Source organism: Choristoneura fumiferana, chromosome 20 (assembly GCF_025370935.1).
Source record: "Choristoneura fumiferana chromosome 20, NRCan_CFum_1, whole genome shotgun sequence".
Classification (NCBI taxonomy): domain Eukaryota; kingdom Metazoa; phylum Arthropoda; class Insecta; order Lepidoptera; family Tortricidae; genus Choristoneura; species Choristoneura fumiferana.
The window spans coordinates 9,656,080-9,672,761 of NC_133491.1; the positions used below are offsets into that span (position 1 = coordinate 9,656,080).

Genomic DNA, 16,682 nt, shown 5'->3' on the forward strand with positions numbered 1-16,682 from the left:
CACACACACCATTGAATTGCTTCGCAGATGCGTGCAGCTTTCCTCATGATGTTTTCCATCTCCGTAAAGCTCGTGTTAAATTCAGATTTTAGAGATACGAGCCTAGGTTTGATTTTGACTAATCTACCACAACTTACTATTATTATAATACAATACAATACATGATACCAACTTGGCTTTGTATAGCCTAGTGCATCACGTTAGCATCGAAGGTTAAGATTCCGGAGTACCTACTTATATAATTGCTGTCGACGTACTGCCTCGAACTCAGAATGGTTTGTAAATTGCAATAAAAACATAGCAAAAAAGTATTTGAGATTCGTTCTCAGAAGCCAGGGTTGGATGAACGTGTTATTAAACGAAATTCTAGGAATACGATTCATTTGTCCGCCAATAATTGAAGAAACGACCATTTTAAGTTACATTACATACACGGTTTCGTTTTAGTGCGTGAACTTAGGTTCACTGTGTTCGGTGTAAGATGACCCGGGGCTATTGTAGCTGGGGGATATTGTATCTGAGCCTTGTGATGGCGTCCTTACGACGCCATGTTCGCCATATTAATGTGTGTTGTGTGAAGACAGTCTTCTGGCGAACACAACGTAAAATGGCCGAGAAGAACATGGCGTCGTAAGGACGCCATTAGACGGCTCAGATACAATATCCCCCCCAGCTACAATAGCTCCGGGTCACCTTAGGTATATTTGAAAAACATAATTAATGGTCAATAACATGGGTTAATAGAATAGAATATCATTTTGAATAACAATGATCCATTAAATATTAGAAAAAAGTTTCCAAAAATATTTTCTTTTAATAAAAATTAAAATTCGGACTAAATTGCAAAACAAGTTAAATTATCATTACATAATTACTGCTTACATGTCGCTTATTCTTTCATTGGATATAAATAGATACCTACAAATATGGCCGGAACCCTCGGTGTGCGTGTCCGATTCACACTTGGCCGGTTTTTTATCTAAAAGTATCTTTTTAGTAGTTTCATTTCTTTTGAGGCCTTAACGGCCATTCAAAAATTGCCATAGCGGACGGTATTTCACGTCCACACGGCGGGGTATTGGTAAAGTTTTCAACTAGCAATAATCGCACCTCGGATTAACCTCATTGGTTACGATATTGCCTCTGCGCAAAGTTAACTTCTCGACTGAACGCGATTCACCCAACGAAATTACGTCGGCCAAACGATAGCGCGATGTAACTCGATGCCAGCGCCATCTATTGAGTTATTAAGGAACTAAGTCTACGCGTACTTTTTTATCGTCAAGCTCTCGAGAAGACACAACATGCCATTGTTATGGTAATGTATAAATTGTTATTATGTCTGGTTACCTATTATATTAAGATATAGTTTAAGTGAAATGGGGAGCCTCTGAAGAAGGCAGAAATTAAAAGATAAAACCTAGGTTACCTGAGTATTAGGTACAGCGGTACAGCTTCGAATGCCACCTAGATATTTTTGACCATGGTCATTTATAGTATTCACACGTACAATTAAGTAATATTTACTATAGGATGTACGTGTAGTGGAAATGGGCAGGGCGCATTATTGCCAGGATGAACCACGATCATTGGGCGAGGCGAACACTCGAGTGGAGACCTCGTGAAAACACTCGCAGTAGAGAGAGACCACCAATAAGGTGGAAGGGCGATATTTGCCGACAGGCGGGTGGAAGATGGATGCATATGGCTGTCGATCGCCAGGCGTGGAGAAATGGAGAGGAGGCCTATGTCCGAAGACGGACGAACTAAGGGCTGCTAGGGATGGATGGATGGAGAATATTCAGAAGATAGCGTGGCTAATTTCGTGTACTTAATTTTTAGGGTTCCTTAGCCAAAATGGCAAAAACGGAACCCTTATAGTTTCGCCATGTCTGTCTGTCTGTCCGCCCGCGGCTTATCTCAGGGACTATCAATGCTATAAAGCTGTAATTTTGCACGAATATTTAAGTAAACTATGCCGACAAAATGGTACAGTAAAAAAATAAAAAAAAACCATCCCATAGACGTAAAGTTGGAGTGTTTTTCTTTCTCAACCAATCTTATAGTGTGGGATATCGCTGGATAGGTCTTTTAAAACCATTAAGGGGTTGCTAAGACGATTTTTCGATTCGGTGATGTGTTTGCAAAATATTCAACTTTAAAGTGCAAATTTTCATTAAAATCGAGCGCCCCACCCCCCCTCTAAAATCTAAAGACGCAGCATGGATAGGCCTTTCACCAAGGTAGGTTAAATGACCTGATGATGGTCCCAGGAGTCTGGTCACAAGACCGGGTGTTGAGCGCTCTTTAAGTGAGACCTATGTCTAGCAGTGAACGTCTTTTGACTGATGATAATGATAAATACCATCCCAATAATGGGACCAAGACAGATCTAGGCCTTCCACAAGGTAGGCTAATGTCCTAATGGTCCGATGGATGCAGGCGGCACAGGACCGCGCGTTACGCAGTGGACGCTTTTGACTGTTGATAATAATAAATACCGACCGAATAATGAAACCAAGACAAATCCCTTTTAATTGGGTCCAGCCGGCTCCGCGCCCCGCGAAAATGCTTGCACGTAGCATTTTCTCAGACGTTATGAATGGAGCAGCCGGGAGTCACGACGCGTATTGTGAGTTTTTTGTCCCGTGGAGGCTGCCTTCCGTGTCGGAGGTCGGCTGACCGCGCTGTTTGCCATAGGTGTCGACTTTTAGGTAAAGTCTTATAAATTGCATTCAATATTGTGCATACACTTTGAATCAGTTTCCTGGTGTATGTGTGAGTGTGAGCGTAAATCACATTCTATATACAACGTGTGACATCCATAAAAACATAAATTATAATTAATTAATTAACGATAGCTTTCACTATTGAGAACCGTTTTATCGAAAAAATATAACAATTAGCTTTACTAATTGAGAGTTATTAATTGTATTAATTTTCTCGAGCAGCAGCAAATGTTATAGTGTCAGTTGTTAGCTTTGTTACCGATTATTGCATGCCGAATTAGTTTGTATGAAAACATATATTTTTTTTAACTAGAGAAATTAATTTACGTTACATTAGGGCTTATGCTTATCAGGCTTTAAAATATATGTTACAGATTTTTCAAAATGTTTTAAAAATAAAACAAAATAAAACAATTAGTACAAAAGTACTATTTTTTTGTATGTCCGTTCAGTTTCATATCAGTTTTCATCGATCTCAAAATGATTTAACGCTGATTGACCGCCAACGCAGTTTTTCACTAAATCCACCAAGTTTCGCAAGCTACCGCGCTACTAAGCGAAGCCAGACCTTATCGATCAGAAGCCTGTTCGATCTACTTAACAGCTTACGTTTCGACACAGCGGCCATTGGTAAACGCGGGGTCGGGAGTCGTGACCCGACACGGTCGATGGCGCACGATGCCCAGACTATCCCCTACTGAATGACAGTTACCCCAAACAAAAAGCATTTCCCACTAAAGCTCTCCAAAGAAAGCCGAAAACATTGTTTGTCAACCGTGCAATCACGAGCTGTACGTATTTTAGTTCATTAAATAAGTTTATTTTTTTTGTTGTTTACGAAAATACGACAATTTTGGTTGCAATAGACAAAAACATTTTGTCAACAAAAGGCTTAGCGGATTTGGATTTCGTATTATACATTTTAAACTCTGAAGTGTTGACACAGATCCCATAGTAGCGTTCAGTATACGATCACTTCTGTCATTTCTTTATCGTACTCGTAAGTCATCTCCACAGTATTTGCCAAGGACATAATTCAAGATCTAAATTTAGATAAAATTTGTTTGTGTTGGTTCTGTTACGCAAAACACCGTGTAGATAAGCTGTTGCAGATATGAGGCTGTAAAATTGATGTCCAAGAACTTATAAAAAACATTGAAAGGCTAGGTCAAGCCACTTCAGTACCGATGTCATTACAACTTAGGGATTATATTCAAGCCACTGTTATAGTGCCGCAACAGTTAAAATGTAGTGATTCTATTCTCTTTAGCAGGTGCCACTCGACAATGTTCTCCCACACTATCACTGCTACTAGGTCTTCGGAGGTGATCCGGCGCTGGTACTTAGACAGATATCAAACCCGAATGTCAAATCTGTTAGAGTACCTATTTAACTGCTATGGTTATCAGTCATCTAGGCATTTTAAGTTACTGTAAGCGCGTGTTCTCTGTTCATGGCGCGGCCAAGACGCTCGACTCACAGTGGTTACCTGGCATCACACGCAATTAACAGAGCTCTGCCCGCGGCCCCCTAGCTTCCAAGGGGGCTACAATGAAATTCGTAAATCGAAGTTCGTATCGTACTGCCCCTTTCACTTTCGTATTAAATAATACAATCATCTAAGGGACGGCACGAGCACGACCCGAAGTTCGGATTTTGCACTTCGTACTTAGTGTAGGGCCAGTTCATGGCCTAACTGCAAACCAGAGATAACACGGAGCTCCGATTCTGGTTCCAGTTCCGTTTTCGGTTTCCGATTCCGTTTCTGGTTCCGATAAACTAAATTGAAGACATCTGATTCCGCTTTCGGTTTCGATAAAATCAAACCCTGCTGCAAACCTAGAGTTCCGTATCAACCGAAACTACTCTTGATTTCAGACATTCTGACAGCTACGACCTCACTATTAGACAGTGAGCTCTAATTCCATGTGACCATGACACGTGACCGTAATCAATAGAACGATAGCAATCTTCATCCTTGAGCTACGTCCCGAACAATTAATGCGGCTCGGGTGCTTGAGACAATGGTATCCAAATGAACTGATTTGGTTGCGCAAGCGTTGCGATTGGAGTAAGTAGTCATCAGTCATTATAAAAGGTATTAAACACTCGGTTGAGCTTGCAAGGTTCGTTGGAATCTTGTGCCTGCTAAGCTAAAAAAAGTGATCTTGTTTTTTTCTATGGTGAATAAGCATTTATTAGGCAAGCCTGATTCATCTTAGACAACATCTTGGCTTACTATCAGGCGTGATTGTAGTCAAATGCATTAAGCCTAGGTCATCATCATCATCATCATCATCCCAGCCTATACATGTCCCACTGCTGGGCACAGGCCTCCTCTCACAATGAGAGGGCTTGGGCCGTAGTTCCCACGCGGGCCCAGTGCGGATTGGGAACTTCACACACACCATTGAATTGCTTCGCTGGTTTGTGCAAGTTTCCTCACGATGTTTTCCTTCACCGTAAAGCTCGTGGTAAATTTTAAATGTGAATTCGCTTCGCACATGAATTTCGAAAAACTCAGAGATGCGAGCCGGGGCTTGAACCCACGATCCTCTGCTTGAGATGAGAGGCAATAGGTCAAACCACTAGGCCACCACGGCTTTCAAGCCTAGGTACTTCTGTATATTAAAAAAAATCTGCTCAACCTATCAAATTTTTAAACCTATGGCAAGCTACGGGTGCTACGGGAACATGTGAAGTTCTCACGGGACGCAGACGAAGTTGCAGGTAACAGCTAGTTTACTAATATTTTGTCCTTTGACGCGCTAAGTAACTGGAGAAAATTGGCAATTGGTCAAGATTCAAGCCGCTCGGGTGCAATTTTCATAAACAACCGCATGCAATGGTGCAATAAACATGTCCTGTCATACCCGCGCACGCGCACGCACGCCGCGACATTTCAATCGCGACGGCATTATCAGGAGACAGCGCCAACGGATAATAGTGCAAGTTACAAGAGACAAAATATACTGATATGACAGTGCGAAGTACTAGGTGGGGGTAATGAAATCTATCGCAGCGCTCATAGTGGCCAAAAGAAGAAATAATCCAGGCTCTGTCATCTGTCATACTCATATGAATCTGTCATTGACAAAGCATTTTGTATAGACTTTAACTACCTAATTTTAGTAATAGATGTGTGTTATGTTGCGAGCTTGAATTATTGAACACTGTCCCTAGCAACAATTTTCCTTATGAAACGGTTAGTGGTTGAAATTTTATAATGAGTGATACTCACAAAACCGGTCTTTAAAATGATACTCATTTTGATCTGAAAACGATATTTAATTTATTACTCGCTAGTAATTGTTCTTATATCGCTACAATAAGAACAATTATATAATTTTACTATTATTCAAAGAAACCAATAAGATAGCTTTCTCTTTTCGTTTTACAGTAAAAGTACAACTAAACATGAAGCAAATAATCACTTTTTGAATAAACTTTACTTACCTCATTTAATTTAAATGACCAAAAATGAATTCACAACCTTTTGTCAACCCAAATCACCGTATCACAGTAATTTTGTATTATAAATGAATACGTTATAGGTTTGATTTTTGTCACAGTGTCGCGATGAAATTTTAAAACGTCAGAGCATCAGAGCCAAAAAAGTTGCGGACGCTAGGTGGCGCTGATGTCGTGCACAGAGCCAAAGGTACTTTACGTTATAACAGAAAGTGATGTTATGTTTCTTTTTTTAAGAGTTGAGAGTCAATCTGTCAGCCCCATTTTTAGGCTCCGTTTCCACCAGAGATGTGCGAGGATGTGTTGCGAGGAATGTGTTTTTCATGAACCAATAGAAACGCTTCATTCAGCTATCGTCGCACAGCACATCTCTGGTGGAAACATATGAGCGTAGCGAGGCGAGGTACTTAAATTAAGCGTTTCCATTGGTTCATGTAAAACACATCCCTCGCAGCACATCCTAAGGGGCTGTTTCACCATCCATTGATTAGTGTTAACCGGCGGTCAGGTGTGATGCCGTCTCTATTTGTTTTGTTCGAATAGACGGAGACGGCATCACATTTAACCGTCGGTTAACACTAATCAGTGGATGGTGAAACAGCCCTTAACACTAATAAATTTATATGAAAAATCTATTTTCATACAGAACACGTGGGTAGTACCGTGCCTGACTGGTTGTATTTTTAAATGATATTATTAGAATTTTCTACAAAAAAAGCCGTGGTGGCTTAGTGGTTTGGCTTATAGCCTCTCAAGGAGAGTAATAAGAATAATTTGGGGACCTTTATCAAAAAAATTTTTTTTTAATAAACAGTTGTCAACTATCATTTCGCTATTCTACGCTAGATGGCAGCACATACCAAGATTTAAAAAAAGTGTGTCAACGCAGATGAGCATTTTCAGCGACACTGGTTACGGCACAAATTGACATTTGCTCTTGTTATTCTCTGATTCTGTTTTTCGTGATTTTAGCACTATTATTATTAATCAGATGTGACCCATTTTCATCATTTTATGTTTTCTACTTCTAAAAGCCACCTACTTACTTTACTCTACCTTACTTTATTGTACCATACTTAGACAATAGCCGCGGTTACTGAAGTGGGGTCGCTCGGGTCACGAACCACGTGGCCCACTTTTGGGGTCACCCATCTACCTACCATACCTACTAGTGCCAGGTCAGAAGGGAATTTGCATGTGGAGAAATATTTATAGAAAATAATTAATATCAGCCAAAGAAGCTCTCCACATCACACACCTTCGGAATATAATGACATTTCAATAATAAACTTTTTGCACCAAAACAACTAGGTATAGTTTAAAAATTACATTATTTCGAATAGAGTCAGTACAATTCTGAAGGTGTAATTGTCTCTAAGCAATATTTGTAATAAATTTTGTATTTGTTTGTTAATATCGGTTTTTAATAAATTTAAATGTCTTAAACACATGTTCGGCAGTTGTCTGAATTATTGTGGAAAACAGAATATTTTTTACGTATAAAAAAACTGAAAATCCACTTATGAAATCTGAAATACGAGATAACGCACACACTCACATATCGGTACAATTAAACTGGAACGCAGTTATAGCATTGCGAAATAATTTATTCGATTTATAAATGCATAGCAATAGCAATATGTCATAGTAAACGACCAAGAAAGTTGATTAATTGTTTGAATACTAGCGCCATCTATCGATGATAGTTTTAGTTATAAGTTGCACAATAATTTAGCATACAATACCTTCTTCATCCGGCCAATGGCGGCCTTTTGGCTTGTACCTAGTTCAGTTAATATAAAAAAATACATTAAAACATGCACGAAAGGCATTGCAATTTGTTCGCGAAACTTAGACTACTAGTGCCATCTCGTGGAGGGTAGCAGTATCTCGCACTTTGTAAAATGTGTGTAAGCATATATGAATGTTTTTTCGGTTTTATAATGCAGAAAAAAATATTCAACGCAAACTTTATAACATATATAACCATGCAGCATCACCTTGTTGCAATTCCGTAATTGAAAAGTACCTCTTGTTATTGTTTGAGATTAACCACATAAAAGTAGTAGTAAAACAGACTGAATAACGTAATATGTTCTTCAAATTAAGTCGTCCAATTGACGAAATATCCAAACAATAACCACGACACAACGACAATACCACAATAAGCTCCAATCCAAAAAACCGATAACAATTGACGTATAAATAGAACTTTTGTAATATCAATTAATTTAATCCTAACCAGAGATCTAAAACGAATGATTAATTCAGTAATTATCATAAAAGTGCCAATGTAAACACTGATATTGGTCCACTTTCGTATCGTGATCAATGGATATATATATCAGCAATTTCTATCCGGTCTGTCCGTCTGTCGGAGGCCCATTGTTCTCTGGACTCGATCAATCACAATTACGGATGTGGCTTAATCACGTTTATACAATTAATCGATTTTAATACATTCAAGGTTAATTCCATAAGTCATTTGCAATGGCATGTTAAGGTTTTTAGCAGATCCGTGAACGTCCTGTGGACGATAGTTGTCTTCGTCGAAGCGTAAATCAAATGCTAAATAGCCTTAACGAATATTCAATTCATAAATCATTCAGATATCTATTTTATGTGTAATGGAAGTAGATGTTGTTAAAATTAAAGCATCAATTGGTTCGTAATAATAATAAAGTCGAAAATAAAAATCCCAACAAATAAATGGTATACAAAACGTGCCAAGTATCTATTAAAATGATGTGCTTATAAAGTATAGTAAAATCTCATAAACAGCCCGGCTTAGGAGATAGATGTGATAAAAATTTAAAATTGGCTAAAATCTGACCTAATTTATATGATTTAATATGGGATTCTATGCGGTAGGTACGGTACTCTAAATCTTCGAAAATCTAGTTTTTACGAGGATACTATTAATAAAAAGTGGGATTCTTAATCAATCAATTAGTCAGTATGTAACATTGCAACTCTGACTTCTAAACGTACGAAGCTATCATATTGAAGTTTGAGGGTTTTTATACTCGTAAGTACCCTTAACCTACCAATGAGGGCTATCGTTTTTTGGCTCACTAGATGGCGCACTGTTGCGTGAGGTTTTTAAGTATGGCTTTCAAAGTCTGTTATTACGGGCGTGAGAACAAATTTTAAATTAGAATCATATTTAATACACCTTAAAACCGTACCATAAAAATTTCGAGCATGTCACAGTGTTGCATAGTCCCCGTTTTGTTCGGAAAAAAGGGAGGACAAAGGTTTCCGAAAGACAAAACTGTCTCAAAACGCAGACATTCATTGCCCCGGAACGCATATTTGCCATAATTAATTTCAGATATTGTAAAATATTCACAAAATTATTCTAATTTTAAATAAACCCGCGTAGCTCACCCAAAAACTATGAGATTTGACATTTCGGAGACCTCACGCTACACTAGCGCCTCTAGCGGCGAATTCATACGCGATAGCCCTCATTGAACTGAATTTAAGTCTTCCACTATATATACCAGTGCTCCAAAACAGGCGCGAAAATACGCCGAAATGGTTCGAGACAAGATGGTACGCCAGTTTACTTTGCGTTTGACTTGGCAGGAGCACTGGCGTGCCCCCAAATAATGGAGTGCTATTAGATATAATTAATTTGAACTTAAGCAGCAAATCGGTCTCTCTTATCTACTTTCACAGTAGAAACCAGTAAAAATAGCTTTTTAGTACGTACCTTATTGATTAATTGTATATGTAGGTACATTACATATCTTGGAGCTCCCAATAACATGACCCTTTACGAAACACCATTTAATGCAATCGTGAACAACCGGTACCCCGACAGGCATAGCACAATAATTCCAAATGAAATAAATAATATTGGACACAATTGGATGCACTGTAGCTCTGCAATAGATCTGGACCAGCAAAGTCTATTGTTTTTAGGCTGCGGAAACTGTGACGTTTGGCAGTGCCATCTTTAGATGAGAAAAGACAACAATTTCAATACGAAAAAGTTGTTTATTTCGTTTTTTCTGAATCCTTAACATTATTATAGTATTTATGAAGATTTCGTTTAGAGCCAAATTATTCAATGTTTTTCCATGATTACCGGTAAATACTCGTAACATCCACTTTTTGCTATAACTTAAGCATTTTCAGAGTTCAGTAAATAGCTACCAGTTTTAAAGAAGCTATTCAATGTGTAATCGATTTAGAAAACCTGTCATCATTAATCCCTAAAAAGACCAAAACCAAGCTACATCCAATATCGTCACCACGCAATCCAAAACGAAAACGCAAGCCGTCCTTTACAAACAAAAGCAACACGCCCGAGTGTGAACGAGTGACAGCTAACAAAACGCAAGAGTGTCACACACAGCGAAATAAATCGAGGTGGAAAATAATGCATTTCGCCCGTCCCCGTTTTCGAGGCCCTGTGTTCTAGGGCGCAGCATCTTGATACGGTTTCGTGGGAACACTCGAGCAGTTCTAATTTATTGCCTGCCGCGGTACATGCGACTGACGACTCTATCCCGCGGTCGTGTATGAGAAATGAAAACGCCTAAATCTGCAGTGTGAAGCAAGCCTAGTTTTACTTTGTTGTATGTTACAGGTAGTATAAACTAGTTTAAATTTAGCTCGTACATTTAATGGGTATAGGGTGAATGGACTAATGAACGTAAATTTCGATCGTATACGTTTTTCAGTTACAATATTCTTTGTTCCTATAACTCTTTGCCCATGTCACATATGTTAAGCCGAGTTTAGAATCGCAAGAAAAATCGTGCAAGTTGCATTACATTGCGGCGCTCGATTGACCACTACAAACTCGTTGGTTTTACGGCCTCGCAATGTAATGCAACTGGCACGATTTTTATTGCAAGTCTAAACTCGGCTTTACAAAGGAGTCTATATTGCTTGCCATAAAATTAAAGTTCTAAATGTATCGTTTGTCATAAACTTAATTTCTTATGACATGAAGTATTTGTTTCTGGAAAAGTTTTTTTACATATAAACTTGTCACGTCTAACCCACTGCATTGTATGTATAAGATGACATTTCCAAAAATCCTGAATACTGAATCCCGCATAATTTCAATTTTAATGATTAACGAACTCAAATCAACATTATGAATTAGGGATAACAGAGACAAACGAAGGAAAAAGGGAATTTACAAACACTTCAGCAGACAGATTTATTTTAGATGCTAGAGAAACGTACGAGTATTTTACTCAAAGTTTAGATGATTGCTTTATAATGGTTCTCTAACATACTAATGTTAGAGAAGGATACTAATCCTTTTTTTAAATGTACTACATAGAAACAAACAAAAACAGACCAAGTTTCCCAATTGACCAAATTAAAGTCACTTTGGAGGCATCTTTCCTTTTACTTTTACTCGTCATCGTGTTTTATAATCCACTTAAGTTTCGATAATTTATCGTAACCGCATCGCCAATGAACAAACAGTTGGGAAGAGACGTGAGCAATGAGGCAACGCTTCAAAGCATCGTGTCATTCATTTCACTCACACGGTGTACATCGGTAAATCAGATTACTAAACCTCCGCTGCATCTAACTGGTGGCATAAATAAATGCGAGCGTGCCAAATGCAGCACGAACTGCGGTGCACTAGTTAATTTAAACGACAGTTGCATCGTCAAAATGTTCTAAAACATGCACATCTCGCACACGGCCCTGCCATGACTACTCGCGAGTAGCGGCGAGGCGAATGTTTTCTCAGTTCGTTGCGTGTGTGCCTCTTGGTACTGTAACTGTTAATGTTTCCAGCCAAAGGTTCTTGTTTGTTTGCCACCGGCGTTGCACAGATTCACTTTCTAGAGAAATTCAGTACACGAATCTAGGGATATTATGTAAGCATCATAAAAGAGTGAGTTAGACATAATTTTAACTAAAAGGAGACTTGAGCTTTTACGTATAATATATTTCAAACTTTATCTGAACTATATACATTTCAACTGAATCGGTTCAGTGTTTTAAGCGTGAAGAAAACAGATAGACTTATTTTCGCATTTACATTATTAGTACAGTCAGGATATCAGAAGTTAAAGTGTGTATACTTTATTTTTTACATAAAGCATTTCGGCTTATTCTTATATTTTTGAATAAGACTGACCAAAATCTCATGTCAGTTTCACGTTTTCAAATAGATTTCTTTGTTTATGAAGATATAGTGCCCTGACATCGCAACACAAATTGATTCGTCCACAAACTAGTATCCGACAAGCAACGTTCGTATTCACACTCAAGCATTCGTTGTTGCAAATGTAAGACATTCGCACTTGACCGGTTGATTCATGGTTCATTCAGTGCTGCGTGTGCCATTCATGTCCGACATACACCGATACAGCATCCTCGGCGTTTATACCGATATACAAGATGTTTTAAATTGAATCCAGAATAATTCAGTCGGTTGAGTTAGTTCGACCCTTTAAAGATTTTTATTAGAACTTTTGATTCAATTTTTTTTTGTATTTGACGCGATACACTTTCAAGATCGATAAATCTATAGTATATAGTAACTACCGCCAGTTTTGTAGCTTTGTGGATGTAATCGGAGAGAGCTTCATACGCGTCAAATAGGTACCGCGTGTTAAAACATAACTATGTGTCGCACAGCTGTGGTGTAAGTACATTTGGTAGCGGAGAAGCACGGTAAAAATATTAAGTTCAATATTTATTTGTTTTTATACTATTACTATGACTCTCCTTGCGATCTGATCTAGCAGGATGATTTAATACGGGACCTAGAAGATGATTTAAAAGCTTAACTACAAGTACAGCCAATCATAAATATGCACGCAACTGCATAATTAAAACAAGGATTTATACTCAAGATATAAAGATATATCATGAATGGTGTAAATGTCCAAGTTATGTATAATTCCATTCCATGGAATAAAGATGCAACCAATTCAATCAGTAATCTTCGTAGGAACTCGTATTTTGCTAAGATTTGCTGTCGACTGAACTAAGTTCTCCACGGCGATAAAAACCATGTGCATAAAATGTACTAGGTATATGACAAAGCGTCTGTTAACTCACAAGGTGCTGTGGTCGGAGGTTTAAGAGTAAAAGCCATTTATCAGGTACCCTTATACTGCAGTTTAACGAGTTAGAAATTTCTATTACAAGCTGGAAGGCTGTATTAAGGTATCTGATTGAGAAGAGTAGATTCAATATATCTTTCCGGGCGTTAATAGCGTGGAAGTATCGACTCCCCTATTATTTTGTCAAGGCGCGAATTTATAGATGGCAGTGGTAACGGTATACCGTGTCGGAGCGAAGGTACTTGCCCGTGGTTGTTGTATATCTAGGGCGTTTGTTCATGCGACAATGTACTGATACCATCGAATCAACAGAATCGGATAAGCAAAAGGTGCTTGCGCTCATGCTTTATAGGATTGTGAGAACGCATTTGCAGTCAGCATTAACCGACAAAGTTGCAAAGGTCTTCGGCAGTCATTATCTCATCTCTGGCCTATGCGTCCCAGTTCCAGGCCAGGCCTCCTCTTAAGATTAGAACACTTGTGTTGTAGTCTCCACGCACCCAGGGCTAATTAGAAACTACACAAAACACAATTCCCTCGGTTGGTAATGTTTTTAAACAACTATGATATGGGGGCTTTCAAGAAAAGGACTTATACAGTGGAGCGTCGATTATCCGAACGTCGCTCAACCGAACGACCGCTTATCCGAACTACTACGCCCGCTCGACCCGCGCGTGCCTCTCCCGCCTCCTGCGCTACAATGCTCGCGCACTTGTCGCGAATTGTTAATTGTACTCGTATGTTACTTCCAAGTAACCGCTAGTCGATAAACTATATGGTTTTCATTTACCTGTACGTAAATATGGATGGCTGAATTAAATACACAATATACATATGCGTACCCCGTATATACCGGTTTTGCGAACACCCACGTCCCCCAATTAGTTCAGATAATCGAATCTACTGTACTTTCATAAATCCCAGCAACAGACCAGTGACTCTCCTTGAGTTGTTGGTACTCATGAGCGGTCGTAATCATTTCTCTTCGGATGATCCGCATGCTAGCTTCCCTCCCTCTAAAAATAAAACATACAACTAAACTGCTTTGCAGGGGAATGCAGGTCCCTTCACCGAAAATCCCATGATGAATTTTAAATGTAATTTCACACACAAATTCAGAAAAATTCAGAACTCAAGCCAGGCTCTACCCACCCGTGTTAAGAGGCCATAAGTCAGATTATTAGGCTACAACTGCTTTTTTCAGCAACGTCACTGAAACAACAAGCGATGAATGCCTCACTGGCACATATACGTGCATTGAACCGCTTAGAAACTCAGTCATTGTTGACGACGTTTCTAAGGCAAATATCTTTAAAAAGGTCTTTTGATGTCCAGAGTGTTAATCAAACATCGGTCACCGCACCGACCGCAGGCCGTACGTTTTCCCCGCGTTGCTACAAGAGCCTAACGAGCGATTTCACGGCCCGCGCATCCTTTCGCCACGGCTGTCGGCCCTCGATCACGCCGCCATCTTGCCTATGCGCATGCGACAGATTTGTTGCGTCACACGACCAACAATATGGCGGATCGTGTTACACTGCCCTAAATCTCTTTGTTCTTTGATTTGTGGCTTGTTGCGAAGAGCGTGTTTGTTAATATTATTGGATTAAGTTGGATGCATCTTCTGTCTGACATGCCATTGGATGTTGCTGAGTAAGGACAACATGCACTGTGTTATACTCCTTGACGGACCATGTATGAGGGTTACCGATACGAACGAATAAACAAATCTATGAATAAGGAAATTCTTAACAGGCGAAATTCGCTAGATGGCGTTAGTATAGTGAGGTCCGTTTAACGTTACAGTCTTGCTTGCGATCGGCTCGTTTAGTTATTTTTCATCACACTTGCTCGTAAACAGTGTCGTAACATGCAGGCTACCTTTGTTGCAACCCCCCAAATAAAACCCTTCGACCTTAATATGCTTGTCATGAAACCCGTGGTCGGTAAATGAGTCATTGCCCGTACTAATTTTCATGTCATGAAGCCCAAGGGCGGTAAATGAGTGTGATACTGCATGGCGTGCAGGAGCGCGGCGCGCGCAGGTCGGGCACATGGTCAGGCTGGGGTAGGGCGGCGCGGAGGCTGGCGCTGCCAAGAGCGTAGTCAGCGGTATCGGCAATTTTTGAAAAAATATTAGTTTTTCTTTTACAAATATACAATTTTACTTGCAAATGTGATGAAAAACATTGTATGTCGCACGGGCGGTACTAGAATTACGAACATCGACTTATTAAAGCCCTCAGTCTTCGACTTCGGGCTTCTAATAGACTCTCGTTCGTAATTCCTTATTTACCGCCCTTAAGACACAATGTACTATAACCAATCACAAACGTGACACAAATATGTCAAAGTTGTCAAACGGACCTCATGATACTAGCGCCAACTAGCTTGCCACAAAAACCATCATTATACTGTATATTTTCTTTCGTATTTCCAAGCTTTACGTAAAAAACGCAGTCCTTTTTGAATAACAATTATCATTTTTTTGAGCAATTAACTCTGTTACAGACTGAGCTGGGAAAATGATAAAAAATGGTTTTATAGCCATATAGGCGACTCGCACATTTATCTCGCGTCCTCAAAGTACTCCTAGTCCTAGTAAGACATCAAATCGAACAAAGACATATCCCTTGTACTACCGAAGGTGCGATATATATTTCATCCGTCCCGGTTAACCTCTTTAGTGTAGGAAATATGTCGGATAAACTAGTAATTTTGCTTTTAATTTATTATGGTAATAACATAACGACGTCTTAATAAAGTAAGCATGCCATTAAACAGGGTATTTGGGTTAAAGCACGTTTATTTTAGATGGATTTATGCTCGCAAAGGTTCAATGAAGTGTTCTAGGTAAGTATTTTACCATGACCCAAGAGAACTTCATAGGGCAAATGCCCGTTTTCCACTTCTGATAAGTACAACAGTTCATTTTCAGCGTATACAACTTCCATAACTGGGTACCCGGTATAGGCATCCCTTCAGACTAAGAGGTCTTGGGATGAAGTTCCCACGCAGGCTCAGTGCAGATTGGGAAGTTGGTTGAACATTGATTGTATACAATTCTTTTTCTAAGAGTAAAATCACCACACCTGCACAAGATCATTTCCAAAACAACAAAGAGCACACAACCTATTATAATAACGGTTGGACGGATTTAGATGAAACTTCGAATACTATCTGAATTCTTCGAATTTATCTGTAAATAAACAAAGATTTCGATTAGCATATAAGATATTACTTAATGTTCCGTAATGCGTTCCTGTGGGATATATTTGAATTATAAATAAGAATAGAGGACAGTCTCCAAAAGCATTGAAGTACCTCGGCTTTCAAGATGAGAGGATATGTATAGTGTTAACTTCCCCTGTAATCAATAGATGGCGCTGTCCAAGCGAACATTGTGCTTTTATCCTTCATATAA

At 39.1% G+C, this 16,682-nt stretch overlaps 1 protein-coding gene and 1 non-coding gene across 2 annotated transcripts in view; both read right to left on the reverse strand.

The window, feature by feature from the left end:
• Positions 1–16,682, reverse strand: part of LOC141439019 (tRNA (adenine(58)-N(1))-methyltransferase catalytic subunit TRMT61A-like) — an 86,035-nt gene that overhangs the window by 12,618 nt on the left and 56,735 nt on the right. The window lies entirely within an intron of this gene.
• LOC141439466 (U4 spliceosomal RNA) lies at positions 1,017–1,155 on the reverse strand. Its single transcript, XR_012452591.1, has one exon. It is a non-coding gene; the product is annotated as a U4 spliceosomal RNA (small nuclear RNA).